Consider the following 15,026-nt stretch of genomic DNA (forward strand, 5'->3'; position numbering starts at 1 on the left):
TCTCCTGATCGGTTTTTAAGCATGGTTCTGAAAGTATGGTTCATCTCTCTACACAGCAGTTCTCAACCTGTGGGTCTTGACCCTTTTGGGGTCCAAGAACTCTTTCATAGGGGTCGTATATCAGATATCCTGTATACCAGATATTATGATTCATAATAGTAGCAAAATTACGGTTATGAAGTAACAAGGAAATAACTTTATGGTTGGGGGGGTTCACCACAACATGAGGAACACATAAACCATCACAGAAGTAGGAAGGTTGAGAACCACTGTTCTACAATGTAGCCTAACTTGGCCTACAGTAGGCTGTGGGTGCCAGCATCGAATTCATTTTCAGAACAGGCTGTGTCTTAATCCCATTTGCATTGCAGAGGGTTACTCCTTTTCAATCTGGGCTTTCTTTCCTCCCTTGTGGGACACCATGCCTAGAAGTCACAGCTGCTGGCACCTTTCCTCCTTTGTGGGATGCCATGCCTAGAAGTCACAGTGGTTGGCACCTCATTTACTCAGAATGTAGGAAGCACTGCTAGAGGCGATTCTGTAGAGACTCTGTTTAAACTCCCAACTCTAGATTTGTGCTCCTGATACTGAGCTCTCAAACAAGCTGTCCTTCAGTGCATATCTCATCAAATCAGCAAGTCTCCAAAGTCCAGCCTGGGTTCTGCCTTTTCTGTAGCAAGATGCCAGGTGGTACCAGTTTCCTCTGCCCCGCCTCTTTCCACCACGCCCCTGTTCCCTAGAGACACACAGCCCTGCCCTGTTACAGCCTCCAGGCTCCTGGGCTTCCAGGCTCTTTGAGCTGTTGCCCAAGCTGCTCCCAGATATGCTTGGCTCGGGGACTTGGAATGAAAGACAAAAGACCAAGTCCTTTGGGTGACTTGCATGTCTTTGGGGGTGGTTATGGCCTGGTTTTATGCCATTTAGCAATTAATTTCCTCTCCAAACCTACATGCTCTTCATTTTCCTAAAAATGCCAGAGGGTATTTTTAAAAAACAATGAATTTTTATCATCTTAGCTTTAAGAGTCTATGGATACCTCCCTGTCCCTTCACTCCATCCTGCTTCCTCCTCCTAGGACTTGATGTTGTTAGAAATGCCCTCCCCACAGTGTTGTAAAGCCAGGGGTCCAGTTGCTGCTGGAGGCCAGGAATTGACTGTTATCTGCAGGAAGGTGCTTGATAGAGTTCCCCTATCCCTTTCTTCTCCTGTAAACAAAAGGTAGCCTAAACTGGCCAAGGATAACCTTGAACAACTTCTGATCCTCCTGCCTCTACCTCCCAAGTGCTGGGATTATAGGCGTGTACCACCAAGCCCAGTAATAAGAGCTGTCTAATGAATTGCAGAGAGGGTTGGGACACAGCCCTGCCCAAGGCTTTGTCTAGGCCAGGATGGAAGGGACAGGTCTGAGCCTGGAATACCATTTCTGTTGCTGTTAGACACAGCTAAGCTCAAGAGCAGAGAGAGACAGAGGGTGTGTCCTGGGAACTCCATCCTCCTTCCTAAGGCTTCCCACACAGTCTGGAACCAGTTCTGTCCTTCCTTATGCACAGGTTTGGCTGAAACTGGATAAATCCTCCATTGTAGGAGGCCCCACGGAGTGGAAAGCAATAAACCAGAAAGTCATATCCCATGATGCTAGCCTGCGTGCCCTTCTGTGCCTTCCTGTTCTTTCGTGGACCAGATTATATCTATACTGGTATAGAGACCAGAGGCCAGACTTACAGTCATATGTTGGGCATGTTCAGAATTTTCATCGCAAGTTCCAGGCCAACTAGCCAGGGCTACATAGTGAGACTCTATCTCAAAAAAAAAAAAAAAAAGCCGGGCGTTGGTGGTGCACGCCTTTAATCCCAGCACTCGGGAGGCAGAGGCAGGCGGATCTCTGTGAATTTGAGGCCAGCCTGGTCTACAAGAGCTAGTTCCAGGACAGCCTCCAAAGCCACAGAGAAACCCTGTCTCGAAAAACCAAAAAAAAAAAAAAAAAAAAAAAAAAGCCAGTGCCAAAGAAGCGATCAAAAGAAGAACCGAGGCTTTTATTACAGTTTCCTAGGTATAAAGACATAAAGACATTAGGAAGTGCTAGGCTCATCCTGCTGAGGCACCCCAAAGAAAGGGAGACACAGTAGACTGTTGATTATAAGTCGGCCATGGGCACAGATGGCGTAGGGGCAGTGGTGGTTTGTGCGATATTTTATTAAGCCTGCTCAGCCTTTTAAAGGAGGCTAGTGGATCTCAGAAACCAGTGGACAAAGACTCTGGATACTTTCTAGGTCTGAGAAGGCAGGAGAAGCAGGGCCTCTGATCAACACAGGCAGGTTTTGATGAGGAAGCTGAGTTCATTATTTGCATCAGGAGATGGGCACAGGCCCAAGAAAGCTACTCTTCTGTGAGTCCAGAGGGCTAGTGGCGAGATCCCTGTAAACAAGAGAGGCAAGGTAGAGAGATGAGAAACTGAGGGTTAATGGGAAGGAAAGGAAACCCTTCATCTTGTCTCTTGCCAGCTGAGAGTCCAAAATTCCCACTCAATTTGTGGTGAAAGTTGCCTGCAAAAAAAAAGACACAGTTCTTTCTATTTACAGGTATTTTCAGCTGAATGTGATAGTGAATGTTTGTAATCCCAGCACTCAGGAATTAATAGCAGAAGGACAGGTGCAAATTTGAGTATGGCCTGGCCAACAGAGTGAGCCCCAGGCCCGCCAGATTTACACAGTGAGACCTTTTTGCAAAACACAAAATAAGGTTAAGCAAACAAAGAAATTCTAATAAGAACACTAAAGTAACAGGGAACCATGATGAGTATACATGAATCTTCTTCCTTTCCCAGATAAGTTCTGGAAATTTCCAAACAAGAGCAAACTATTATTGACAATGACAATATTTTAATTTATGCTGGGCAGTGGCAGTGTACACCTTTAATCCCAGTGCTCAGGAGGTAGAGGCAGGCAGATCCCTGTGAGTTTGAGACCAGCCTGGTCCACCAAGTGAGTTCCAGGACAGCCAAGGCTGTTACACAGAGAAATCCTGCCTAGAAAAACCAAAAGAAAAAAAAAGAAGAAAAAGAAAATGTCTTTTCATGCAATCTCTGTGATACTGGGTATAAGGATTCAGGCATTATGCTGGCCTGCCCCTGACACCTGGCAGAATGCACTCAGGCGGTTCCCTGGTCAGCCCAGGCTTCTATGACTACTAGTCTGCAGGAAGGTGCAAAGGACACCTTTAAAATACAGACCCCAGCCCACTTACGCTCTCTTTTCCTCTCTCTTTCCTGATGTTCCCGTGGGGCAGACAGGACTTTTCCTGTCTCCCTCTGCTCTTCTGTCCTCTCTCTGTGTCTCTGTCTCTTTACCTCTTTTCTCTTTCCTTCCCCTTCCCTCCCCTTTCTTTTTTTTTTTTTTTTTTTTTTTTTTTTTTGGTTTTTCGAGACAGGGTTTCTCTGTATTGTTTTGGAGGCTGTCCTGGAACTCACTCTGTAGACCAGGCTGGCCTCAAACTCACAGAGATCCGCCTGCCTCTGCCTCCCGAGTGCTGGGATTAAAGGCGTGCACCGCCAACGCCCGGCAGAAACTCAACTCTTCTTCTTACTGGCTCCTTGGGAAATTCTTTCCTACTCTGGCAGAGTCAAGAATCCTGTATCACCCAGTCTCTGGAAAGAAGTCCCTGGGCCACCAAAGGGTGACATTGGGTAACTGTGTCTCAACTGGTGCCTTACTGCCACTGACAGAACCAGGACACCAAGGAGGGAGAGCCTGCTCTCCATGTGCCAAGGGGTCTTCAAGGAAAGGGACTGCTATTTGGAATGGGGATGGGGTGGACATTTGCATTCTGGAGCAGGGGAATGAGCAAGCCAAGCTATGTATAGAGTGGGGGCTCCCCAGCTCCCCAGCTATAGCAGGCCATCTTGATTGCAGTACAGAATTTGAGATGGGAACGGGAGTGGGCAAGAGTTGTGTGGTTTGCAATGGACTTAAGTAAGAAAACTGGCTCTCATTCAAAAGTGCTTCTATCAGAGGTCTGGATGGGGAGCTGGCTTGGGTTCCCAGTAGCTGTCACCTTTGCACGGTCCCACTCCCTCCTCTGAGCAGAGTTCTGAGCTTAGGAACCTCAAATGGTTAATGGGGCTCAGCCCCTCTCTTAACAGACACCTACTGTGTCTGGATCAAACACTGTCAAGGGACTGACACATAGCTCAGCTAACAGGTTCTCCTCCCCCCTCCCCGGCCCTAATACATCTGCATGCACTCAGATATGTCTGTACCATCTCACACAGGCTGGTGGACATTCCTGTGTGCATGTGTGAGCATCAGTACTCTTATACACGAGTGCACAAGATAGCACACATGCAATTTGGCTGCCTGTGCATTTACAAAGAAACATAAGAATGTGTGTCTGTAGACAAACTAATATACATGGACTTTCAGGGTACTGAAAGTCAGAACAAACAGAACAAGTCCGCACCTCCCCTCCCCCACGGCCAGCATTTTCTTTGGTTCTGCATAAGCACACAGGTCCTTTGCTCCCCTGCCAGGGTTCCAGGATAGCCATTTCCACTTCTCTCTTCCCCCTCAGTCTTCAGTCCCCATCTGATTGGCCAGCTGTTGACACTACCCATTCTAATGGCCTCTGTGATAGGAGGGAGGAAACACTGAGCTAGCTGGTGGCAGGGAGCCAGGACCCAGGACAGTGGCTGACTTCCTCTCACAGGCCTGCCTCCTTGCTGCTCCTGAGAGGCCTGATGCACCTCCCTGCTCATTCCATCCTAGGGCTGTCTTAAGCTAGGGGAAGGCTTAACTCCCCCAGCTACAGGTCGGAAGGCCTCCTTTCTACAGCAAGGACCTCAGTTTCCCGGCCGCACCACGGAGTGATGAATTGTGGTACTTGTATCTGCATTTGCAGACCTGGGTATGATTTTTCTGTAGTAATAAACAATGCTTCTGGTGTGGATGTGAATACATACACACACACACACACACACACACACACACACACACACACACACACACACGGGGTGGGGGATGAGGCTCATTCCCTACGAGAACTCGTATTACATTGGGGACAAACACATCAAACAAAGATCAAGAAGAGTAGTGACAAAATATGTCTTGGGAAGACTTAATTGACTACAAAGTCTTAATTGAGCCAGATATGGTGTCACATGCCTTGAATTCCAGCACAAGAGGCAGAAGCATGCATACATCAGTAAGTTAGAGGCTAGCCTGGTCTACATAGTAAGTTCCAGGCCACCGGAGGCTACAAAGTGTGGCCCTGTCTCAGCATCAAATCAATCAAATCGGAATTGGTCATGTTCTTCTCGGGTAGAATCCGACACAGTGCATATGCTGTACTGTGGGGGCACCAGACCTTGAGCAGAAACCCACTTCCCCTTCGGCCTGGGAGCAGGCAGCTGTGTAATGTTTACTGAAAACAATTCAGTGCTATAAAGCTCTTGATAGGGCTCAGATAAGGGCTTGCTCACTGAAATACCATGCCTTTCACACCCCCTATGGCTAGATGCCTCTTCCTGTCCCCCCTGTGGTGTCTCCCCGATTCTGGGGCCGGAGATTAAACCACCAGCCAGGAGGGTGAGAAGTCTGGAAAGAATGGTATGTAGATGAATGGCAGAAGTCCTTAAAAAAGGGAAGCTCCTTTTTCTTAGAGAGACTTCTCCTGAGACTTCTCTCTCCTAAGTGGATTTGGAATCTCCTCCTAAGCTGACTTGGGAAGCATAAAGTTTTCTTAAAGCAACCGACCGGTCTCTGTGTCATCTATCCCGACCACCTCGCTACATTCTCGGATGCAGGCCGCACAGCAGGTGCGACACTTTACCACCGACCTACACCTCCAGTCCCTTAAAACAGTTACGAAGCAGAGAAGGAAGCAGACTAAAAGAAGACCTTAAGAAATTCCGTCAGATTTAGATCATGTTAACCAACCCTCCCCCAACCCCCCCCCCCACTATCCCAGCTGTGCTTCTGAGGTTGTCTCTCTCCTGCAGGCTGACTCATTATTCTTTTTGTTGCTGTTGTTTTTTGAGACAGGGTTTCTCTGTGTAACAACCCTGGTTGTCCTTGAATTTACCCTGTGGGCCAGGCTGGCCTCAAACTCACAGCTGCCACTGTCTCCTGAGGCTGGAGTTAAAGGTGTGTGCCATCACCGTCCAGCGACTGATCAGTTGTCAGGGTCCTTTCCTGGCCTTCTTCCCATCAGCTCCATGACCTTTGGCCAGCCTGGGATGTAGACGTCTGGCTTCCACATGCCTTTCCACCCGTCTCTGCAGGCTTCTGTCCATTGCACCGTCTCTTTCCCCCTCACTTCCCAGAAGCTGCTTTAGCTACCAGGCCGTCATACTCAGCTTGAGCAGACCTGGACTAAAGACAAGACTTTGGGCATGCCTCCGAGGGTTATCTAGACAAGGTGGTTGAGATGAACTCTGAAGCCCTTAAAGAGGAGGAAGTTGCCAGAGTTTGAGCACTGGTCTCTCTCCTGATTCCTATTTTCTCAACATCCTCACCAACACAGTAGGTCCATTCTTTTTTTTCTTACACTAAAGATGCTTCCTTTGTTCTCAGGATTAAGAACAAAATATTAGCCGGGCGTTGGTGTCGCATGCCTTTAATCCCAGCACTGGGGAGGCAGAGGCAGGCGGATCTCTGTGAGTTCGAGGCCAGCCTGGTCTACAGAGCGAGTTCCAGGACAGCATCCAAAGCCGCAGAGAAACCCTGTCTCGAAAAACCAAAAAAAAAAAAAAAAAGAACAAAATATTGCCTAGCACTGGGGCATTTGCTGTTAGTCCCAGCTATTCTGGAAGCTGAGGCAAAAAGATTGCTTTGAAATGAGGAGTTCAAGATCAGCCTGGACAACAGATCTTCATCTTAAAACAAAGCAAATATGTGTGTGTGTGTTTAATATTTCATATACATACATACATACATACATACATACATACATACATACATACATTCAAAGGGAAAAGCACTGCTGGGCAATGGTGGCGCACGCCTTTAATCCCAGCACTTGGGAGGCAGAAGCAGGTGGATCTCTGTGAGTTGGAGGTCAGTCTGGTCTACACAGAGAGCTCCAGGACAGGCACCAAAGCCGCAGAGAAACCCTGTCTCGAAAAACAAAACAAAACAACAGGAAAAGCATAAAATCCCTACAGCTCTGCTTGATGGACCCGCCCGGCTCACAGCCCCTCTTACTCACCGTCTGCCCCCTGCCTCAGTCTTTCACGGCACAGTGTCCCCCCCACCCCACGTCCTCCCTTCGTGATGGCTCTCCTTGACAAGCCTTTTCTCTGTCCTCCTTGGGAAGGTTGTCCTAGGACACAGATGCTGCTCGTGGTCCCCCAGCGGTCAGTGCTGCCCACAGCTGTGATCTGCTTCATGCCTCTGCTCTGCTCTGGAAGAATCTGATTGTCTGCTTTGCAGACCACTGAAAGCATTCCTCCCTCGAGGAGATAAAGGGTGGAGACAGGCTGTTTTGGAACTTTGGAGGCTGAAGTATGCAGGGGTCTCTGTTTGTATTTTGTTGCAGGGTTAGGTTTAAACTCAGGGCCCCATGAATGCTAACAGGGAGTGACATACCCCAGCCCAGTGTCCCCTTTTGACACACAGATGAATTGTTAGCAAACCTAGTCTGTGCCCCTTGTCCAGAAAATGTTCAGTTTAGGCCTGTGCCTCTACCTGCTGCCCCGCTCCCCCATTGCTCTCCATCTATGCCTGGTCCTTAGGGATTAGGAAAAATGGTGTTGGGAGTGGGATTGGCCAGCCCTAGGAGCCTAGTCCAGGAGCAAAACTGACTCCTAGTTCTGCTGACTCCTGGGCCCAAGCTAAATTTGTATATTCAAATTGCCTGGTGCTTGTTTCATTCTTCTATAAATGGTGACACTGCTTGCTGTAAGCAAGATGAAATGTCTCTCTCCCAGCAAGGCATGACGGCACACATTTGAGAACCTAGCATTCATGAGGTTATTCTGAGCCACATCGCCTATTCAAAGCCAGCCTTTGCAACACGAGACCCTGGTTTTTTGTCTGTTTCTTTATATTTATTTATTTGTTTATAAATTCCATCTATCCAGTTCTAACCTAACCTAAATGAACTAAAATTTCCATTTCTTTCTCTATTATGTCCTTTTTCTCCTAAAGGACTTGTTCAGACCCACAGCCAGGCAAATACTGCAGTGTAACACCTGTACTCTTGGGTCTGTGACCTCTGTGTCCCTTACCACATGCCAGTTTTCGATGCAGGATTTGGCTTTCTCTCAGAATGTACAATCAGCTTTTCCAGAAGGTCTGTCATACTCCCATCCCCACCCTACTGAGTCTTTGGTTGTGATTTCTGGAAATGGTCCTGTTTTACTTCTCTCTCAGCCTTAAGTGAATTCTAACGTGAGTTCAGAGGAAGTTCAAGAGTTCCAATCAGCCTTGTCAATGTTTATTTAGTTCCTTTTTTCTCCTCCCCTGGGGACCAAATGCTGGCCTTGCACATTCTTTAGGTTCCTAATGGCAACTCTGGTACTAGATTCTGGGGGCTAAAAGTGAATTAGAGTTAGCACCACTTGTCTGGAGGCTGTGGGGATGGGGAGATTTTGGTGTAGAATGGGGTTTACTCTGGGCCAGACGATGGGGTATGCCAGGTTTTGATCCTTTATGTTAATGACAAAAATCCCACCCTCTCAGGGAGAAACGGTAGCTCTGTGTGATGGAGTTAATGCCCTTCCCCTTCAAAAAATGACCAGGGAGAGCCCGATGTGGTGGTGTATGCCGTCAATGACAGCGCGCGGTAGGTAGAGGCAGCGGGGTTTCTCCAATAAGTTTCAGGCCAGCCTGGGCTACATAGTGGGATCCTATGTGGTGATTTGAGAAACGTCCCCCATAGGCTCAGGTATCTGAACATTTGGTCCCTAGCTGGCAACACTGGGGAAGTTGGGAACCTTCGGGACGTGGAGCCTTGACAGAGAAAGTCTGTCACTGGAGCCAGGCTTTGAATGTTTGTAGTCTTGCCTCACTTCCTGTTTGCTTCCTGTTTCCTGCTTGAGGACATGACTCCGCTTACTGCTTCGGTCCCCAAGCCTGCCACTTGCTGCCACGCCTAGCCACATGATGGACTCTCATTCCTCTGGAACCATAAGCCAGAATGAAAACCCTTTCTTCCATAAGTTGTTTTTTTACAGCAGCAGAATAGAAACTAATGCATCCTGTCTTTTTTTTTTTTTTTTTTTTGGTTTTCGAGACAGGGTTTCTCTGTGGCTTTGGAGGCTGTCCTGGAACTCGCTTGGTAGTCCAGACTGGTCTCGAACTCACAGAGATCCACCTGCCTCTGCCTCCCGAGTGCTGGGATTAAAGGCGTGCGCCACCAACGCCCGGCTGCATCCTGTCTTTGAAAGGACAAAGGGAACACAGATAAAAGGGCCTGGGATCGTCCATCTTGTTTGCCACCTTTTTACATTCCACAAAATGGAGGGCAGATAGACCTGGGAACAGCTGAGGGGTCAGATCACAAGAAAATGCAATGAAGAGAAGACAAGACAACTGTCTTTAGTCCCTGTTCTGGCCTCAGGAAGGAATTAGAGCAATGTAAAAAGGACATAGAAAACTTTCCCCTTCCCTCTAAACAGCGGCCCCCAAAATGTTTCTACTCCTTTAAAATTCCTGTGGATCAAGGGGTGATTAGATCTGTAGGTGTTCCACTCACTAGTGTTGGAATAAGGAAGTTCAAGGAAGAAATGAAGCCCTGGGAAGAGCCAGCTTCTGGATCCTAGCTTCTCTACCTAGACTGAGACAAGGACTCCTTGGGAAGGAAGGGGGTGATTACATGGGCAGTTTTGGTTATCTGAGAAAAACAACTCTCTTTGGAGAAGGATTTCCCCTGGCAAAACAAAAAATTCCAAATACAGACATTAAAAGAGATAATAATGATCTCCAAGACTCTCTCCCAACTGCTACTGCTGGCAATGTCACCTAGGTGACAGAGGGTATGCCACCCAGGTAACCTCAGAACAGAGTGTACCACAATTTGGTCTTGTAAAAAACACAGTCGACCATAGCAGCCATTTTACCTCTAAGACATTACAGGGAACCACGGGAAGTTTAATGTGGAGTGGAACTGTCATACTCCATGGTGTCCCTCTTCATCTGGGGGAGTGGAAAAAATGAATCAAAACTTAAAATACATATAACAATGCTCATCTTAGACACATACCTCCCCTGGACCAAATGTCTCCCTGTATCCCTTCCCAGGATTAGAACAGCTTCCAGAAGGGACATGGGATCGTCCCAATTATAAGATGTTATGTAGTCTACGAAATAAGAAGAATTGATTCTCCAACAATGGAAAATGAAGGCTGATTCTTGAAAAACTGCATACTGGCTACATCCCTCACTCTGTCACATAGTCAAGGGACTTTTTTCTTTTAATGTGTGGCCTACTGTTGGGAAAGTCCTGTGTATATGTCAATAAAGCACTGCTGGCCAATAGGGAATCAAGATAGGTGGGACTAGGAGTCCAGGAGGACTCCGGGAAGGAGAAACACAGGGAGTCAAGATGTAACCGCCATGGGGTAGGAAGCTCAGAAATTTCTCCGGTAAGAGAAATACTTAGATTAGCAATTATGGGATAAATACTTAAGTCAGAGCTAGCCAGTAAGAAACAAGCAAAGCCAACAGCTTCATAATTAATATAGCCTCCTGTGTGTTTATTTGGGACTCATGCGGCTCTAGAACCAGGCTGGCGGGAAGGTTTCTCTCAAGGAAAAAGCTTCCCTTTACAGCCTACCCTTGAAGTTCAAGGTTTATCAGTACCAGCCAGAAGATTTGGACAAGTTTCAGCTCAGCAGAGCAAACTCCTGTGAGGTTTTCCTGACCACTAAGGCTGCTATGTGAGCTGCAGAATATAGGCAAGGCCCATGGTGTTTGAGTAAAGGACAGTGTTTTAGGATTTCTTCCATTGCTGTGAAGAGACACCGTGACCATGGTAGCTCTTATAAAGGAAGACATTTAATGGAGTAGCTTATAGTTTCAGAGGTTTAGCACATTATCATCATGATGGGACATGGGAGCACCTGTCTCCTCTCTATCCAGAGACAGTCCTTTGTCCCCCTGGGGCAAATATTCCTCCCACCCCCTAACCCCTTTTCTCCCCTCTCCCTTGTTCCTCTTTCCTTATCCCTTGTCCTGTCTTCTTTGTCTCTTATTCCCACTCTTTGTTCCTCTGAAGAAAATAAATTTCATTTGTGCTGAGAACTCGATCTTGGGGTGTCTTGTGCCAACTTCGAGGTCCTTTCAAACAGGACTTATGGGCTTTGTCTCTCAGATGCAAGGACCAAATCCAGGGCCTTATGATTGCTAGGCAAGTGTGCTGCCACTGAACTAAGCCCCCAGCCCCAGGAAATGGACACATCTGGATCCATCTGGTAGGCTGGCTCTATATCTTTGTTAGATTTAATCCCCTCCTAACTGAACCACTACTGAAGGTGCCTAGGGGCCACAGAGGAACTCCTGAAAAGACCCAAAGAGGGTAGAAATGGTAGAAATCAAGGATTTAAGGCACACCTTAGAAATAGAACTTGGATATGCAGAGTTAAATGCTTCAGCAGAATGGGTTCAGTTTACGCTACAGGCTCTCGTTAGAGTGGTTGTTATGCTCACGCGTCAGGACAACCCCAGGTCAAGCAATACCTTTCCCCCTCGGATGAGACACATGCTGGAGGCTTGCATGCTGCATCAGTTGTGTGCTGGTCTTGTTTCAGGATAGGAACACATTGGGTGTGGGGACAACAGACCTTGGCCAGAGACCCACTTCCCCATCAGCCTGGGACCAGGCAGCTGTAAGACAATGTTTACTAAAAACATGTTTACTGGGCTGGAGAGATGGCTCAGCGGTTAAGAGCACTGACTGTTCTTCCAGAGGTCCTGAGTTCAATTCCCAGCAACCACATGGTGGCTCACAACCACCTTGAATGAGATCTGGTGCCCTCTACTGGCATGCTGAAGATTGTATACATAATAAATAAATAAACTATTTAAAAAAAGAAATATTCTTAAACTACTGGATGATATTCTAAAAAAAACAAAACAAAACATGTTTACTAAAAACAATACAATGCCCGGGGCAATAAGTTCCTGAAAAGGGCTGGCCCACAGAACGCCCTGACCTCCACCTTTTCCAAAGACTAACTGCCTCTTCTGACACACCCACGTAGGTCTCTGGTGTCAGAGCAGAACCAGCCAGGGTAAGGCAGGGAGCAGAAGCTTTTCTGAAGGGAAGCCTTTCTTGGGAAGTTTTCTTGAGCCTTTTTGGGGCCTGCTTAAAGTTTTCTTTACATTGTTGACTGGCCTCTGTGCCATCAATACCGATACCCTCCGCACATTCTCGGATACAGGCTGTGCAGCAGGCACGGCAATTGGGCAGTGAGACTTGCTGGAGTCTGTTAATCTTGTTCCTAACAACGCAGACTGGCCCACCTGAACATCCCCCTTCTCAGCCAAGACCGAGGGATGGATTTTTCTCTCACCCAATTAGGGATCCTCTACCCATGTCCTCTTGGAGACTCTCCCCGTGTCCAAAATGTCTCAGTTGACGAAGGAACAGATAACAATTACGCTGTGCTCAGTGTCTCCCAAGCTCACATATGGTGGGATTATTGATGGGAACCTTTATTCGGGTACAGTACCCAGCTTGGTGTAGGACCTGTGCAGTATTTCCATTACTCTCACCTTCAATTTCCCTGCCTTAGAAACACTGATCACTGAGTTAAGAGGTTCCTATCTGGTTCCTCTGACTCTCATGTCTGCATTGATTCTGTAGGGGTTTTCCAGGGAGGTTCCAAATGAATTTACGGCAAGAAACCACATAGCTAAAGTATTTGGACAGCTATGTTCTGGTGGTCAATAATAAACAAAAATGTAGATTGGGAAGCTGGAGAGATGGCCAGCTGTTCTTCCAGAAGACCTGGGTTTGGTTTCCAGCACCCATATCAGTCAGTTTACAACTGTTTCTCCAGCTGGACGGTGGCATTCACCTTTAATCCCAGTACTCAGGAGACAGGCAGGCGGATCTCTGTGAGTTCAAGACCAGCCTTATCTACAGAGGGAGTTACAGGCCAGCCAGGGCAGTTACACAGAGAAACCCTGTCTTGAAAAAACAAACAAACAAAAGAAACCAACAAACCACCCCCCGACTTCTTGTATCTTCAAGTCAGGTATCGAACGCCCCCTTCTGGCCTCCATGAATATGGGCACACAGGTGACATACACATACATACACAAAAACACCTACATAAATAAAAAAAATCTTAAAAAATAAAACCTGTGGACTGGATTGACTATCTCTTATAAAGAACAGCTTTTTAGTCATTCTAGGGTTGCTCATAAGCAGCGTATAGACAGCTGGATGCTGCCACTAGACTGACTGCCTTGGGCTCATACTCAGCATGATGCTAGCCCAGAAGGGAGGTTGTGTCATGCCTAGGAAGAAATGCTGCACATTTACTCCCAAGACTACTGCTCTTTTTTTAAATTATTTCTTTTTCATTTTATGTGCATTGATGCTTTTTTTATGTGCATTGGTGCGTATGTGCATGTATGTCTGTGTGAGGGTGTCATATTCCTTGGAACTACAGTTACAGACAGTTGTGAGCTGCCAAGTGGTGTAGTGAGAGATCTTACTAGGTACCAGTGGTGCTGACCATGCCCGTTTGGGCGTAGTCACAGGTGCATACATGGGCTTGTGGGATTTAGGACAGAGGGGAAGGATAGGCTGGCCCTCTGGGTTCCAGTCGGCTCTTGAGGGCAGCTGAGCTTGGATGCTTGGAGTGCTGATCCTGGGTTATTGCTTTCTCATGTAAGTGACTTCTCCCCTAATAAATTAATGTACTTCACCCCAATCCTGTGTATCGTAATTTTACTACCACAATGTGTGATCTGGGAATTGAAACCAGGTCCTCTGTAAGAATGTGTTCTTATGGTGGGGCGTTGGTGGTGCACGCCTTTAATCCCAGCACTCGGGAGGCAGAGGCAGGCGGATCTCTGTGAGTTAGAGGCTGGGCTGGACCGACAGCCTCGAAAACAATACAGAGAAACCCTGTCTCGTAAAAACCAAAAAAAAAAAAAAAAAAAAAAAAAAAGAATGTGTTCTTACAACTGAGTCACCTCTCTAGACCAAGACTACGGCTCTTTTTTTTTGAGGGGACGTGTTTTGAGACAGGATTTCTCTCTGTGTAGCTCTGGGTGTCTTAGAACTCCCTCTGTAGACCAGGGTGGTCTCAAAGTCACAGAGATCTGCCTGCCTCTGCCCCCAAGTGCTGGGATTAAAGGTGAGCACCATCACCCCCACTGGCTAAGACTACTGATGGGACAATTATGTTGTCCATTAATGTATTTACTACCCTTGCCAGTGAGTTAGCAGAAAACTCAAGGGTAGATCGTCCAGTTACCGATTGGTTAGAGGGGAGGTTTGGAAAGTGAAAAGGTGTAATAGCTTTAGCCTTCTGTCATCATCGTGGCAGAGATCCTACCTGCATCTGGCTGCTGTATCATTCTCTTTATGAAAGGATTAACCTAAAGGCTCATTGAAGCAGCAGTTAACAAACAAATGCCCGTGACATATCAACAAAATAATATGATGCTTCTAGGTGCTGAATCAGATCAAAAGTCCTGTGATGAAAAGAGTGGAGAAATTTTACCTTGAATTAAAAGGCTAAACTAAATATAAAAATACATCCAATGTAGATAAAATGACATTTGGAAGAGCTGCCAATTTTCTTTAATTTCTTTCCTTCCTTCCTTCCTTCCTTCCTTCCTTCCTTCCTTCCTTCCTTCCTTCCTGTTCTTCTTTCCCCTTTTTGATTGTGTGAGTGTGTGGAGGCTAAATGTAAACCTAGGGTGTGTGATGTCGACTTCTTTTTGACATAGTGTCTCTTACTGGCCTGGAGTTTGCCAAATAGACTAGGCTGGCTGACAGCAAGCCCCAGGGTTCTGCCTGTCTCTGTATCCTCAGCACTGGGATGACAGGCATGTTTCTTCCCAATGCAC

At 46.9% G+C, this 15,026-nt stretch overlaps 1 long non-coding RNA gene across 1 annotated transcript in view; it reads right to left on the reverse strand.

The window, feature by feature from the left end:
• Positions 1-2,012: 2,012 nt before the first annotated feature.
• LOC121137248 overlaps positions 2,013-15,026 on the reverse strand; it is a 31,560-nt gene continuing 18,546 nt past the window's right edge. The window contains exon 2 of the long non-coding RNA XR_005874491.1: positions 2,013-2,415. This is a non-coding gene — a long non-coding RNA (uncharacterized LOC121137248). The remainder of the gene's footprint in view (positions 2,416-15,026) is intronic.

Source organism: Mesocricetus auratus, unplaced genomic scaffold (genome assembly GCF_017639785.1).
Source record: "Mesocricetus auratus isolate SY011 unplaced genomic scaffold, BCM_Maur_2.0 Super-Scaffold_100676, whole genome shotgun sequence".
Classification (NCBI taxonomy): Eukaryota; Metazoa; Chordata; class Mammalia; order Rodentia; family Cricetidae; genus Mesocricetus; species Mesocricetus auratus.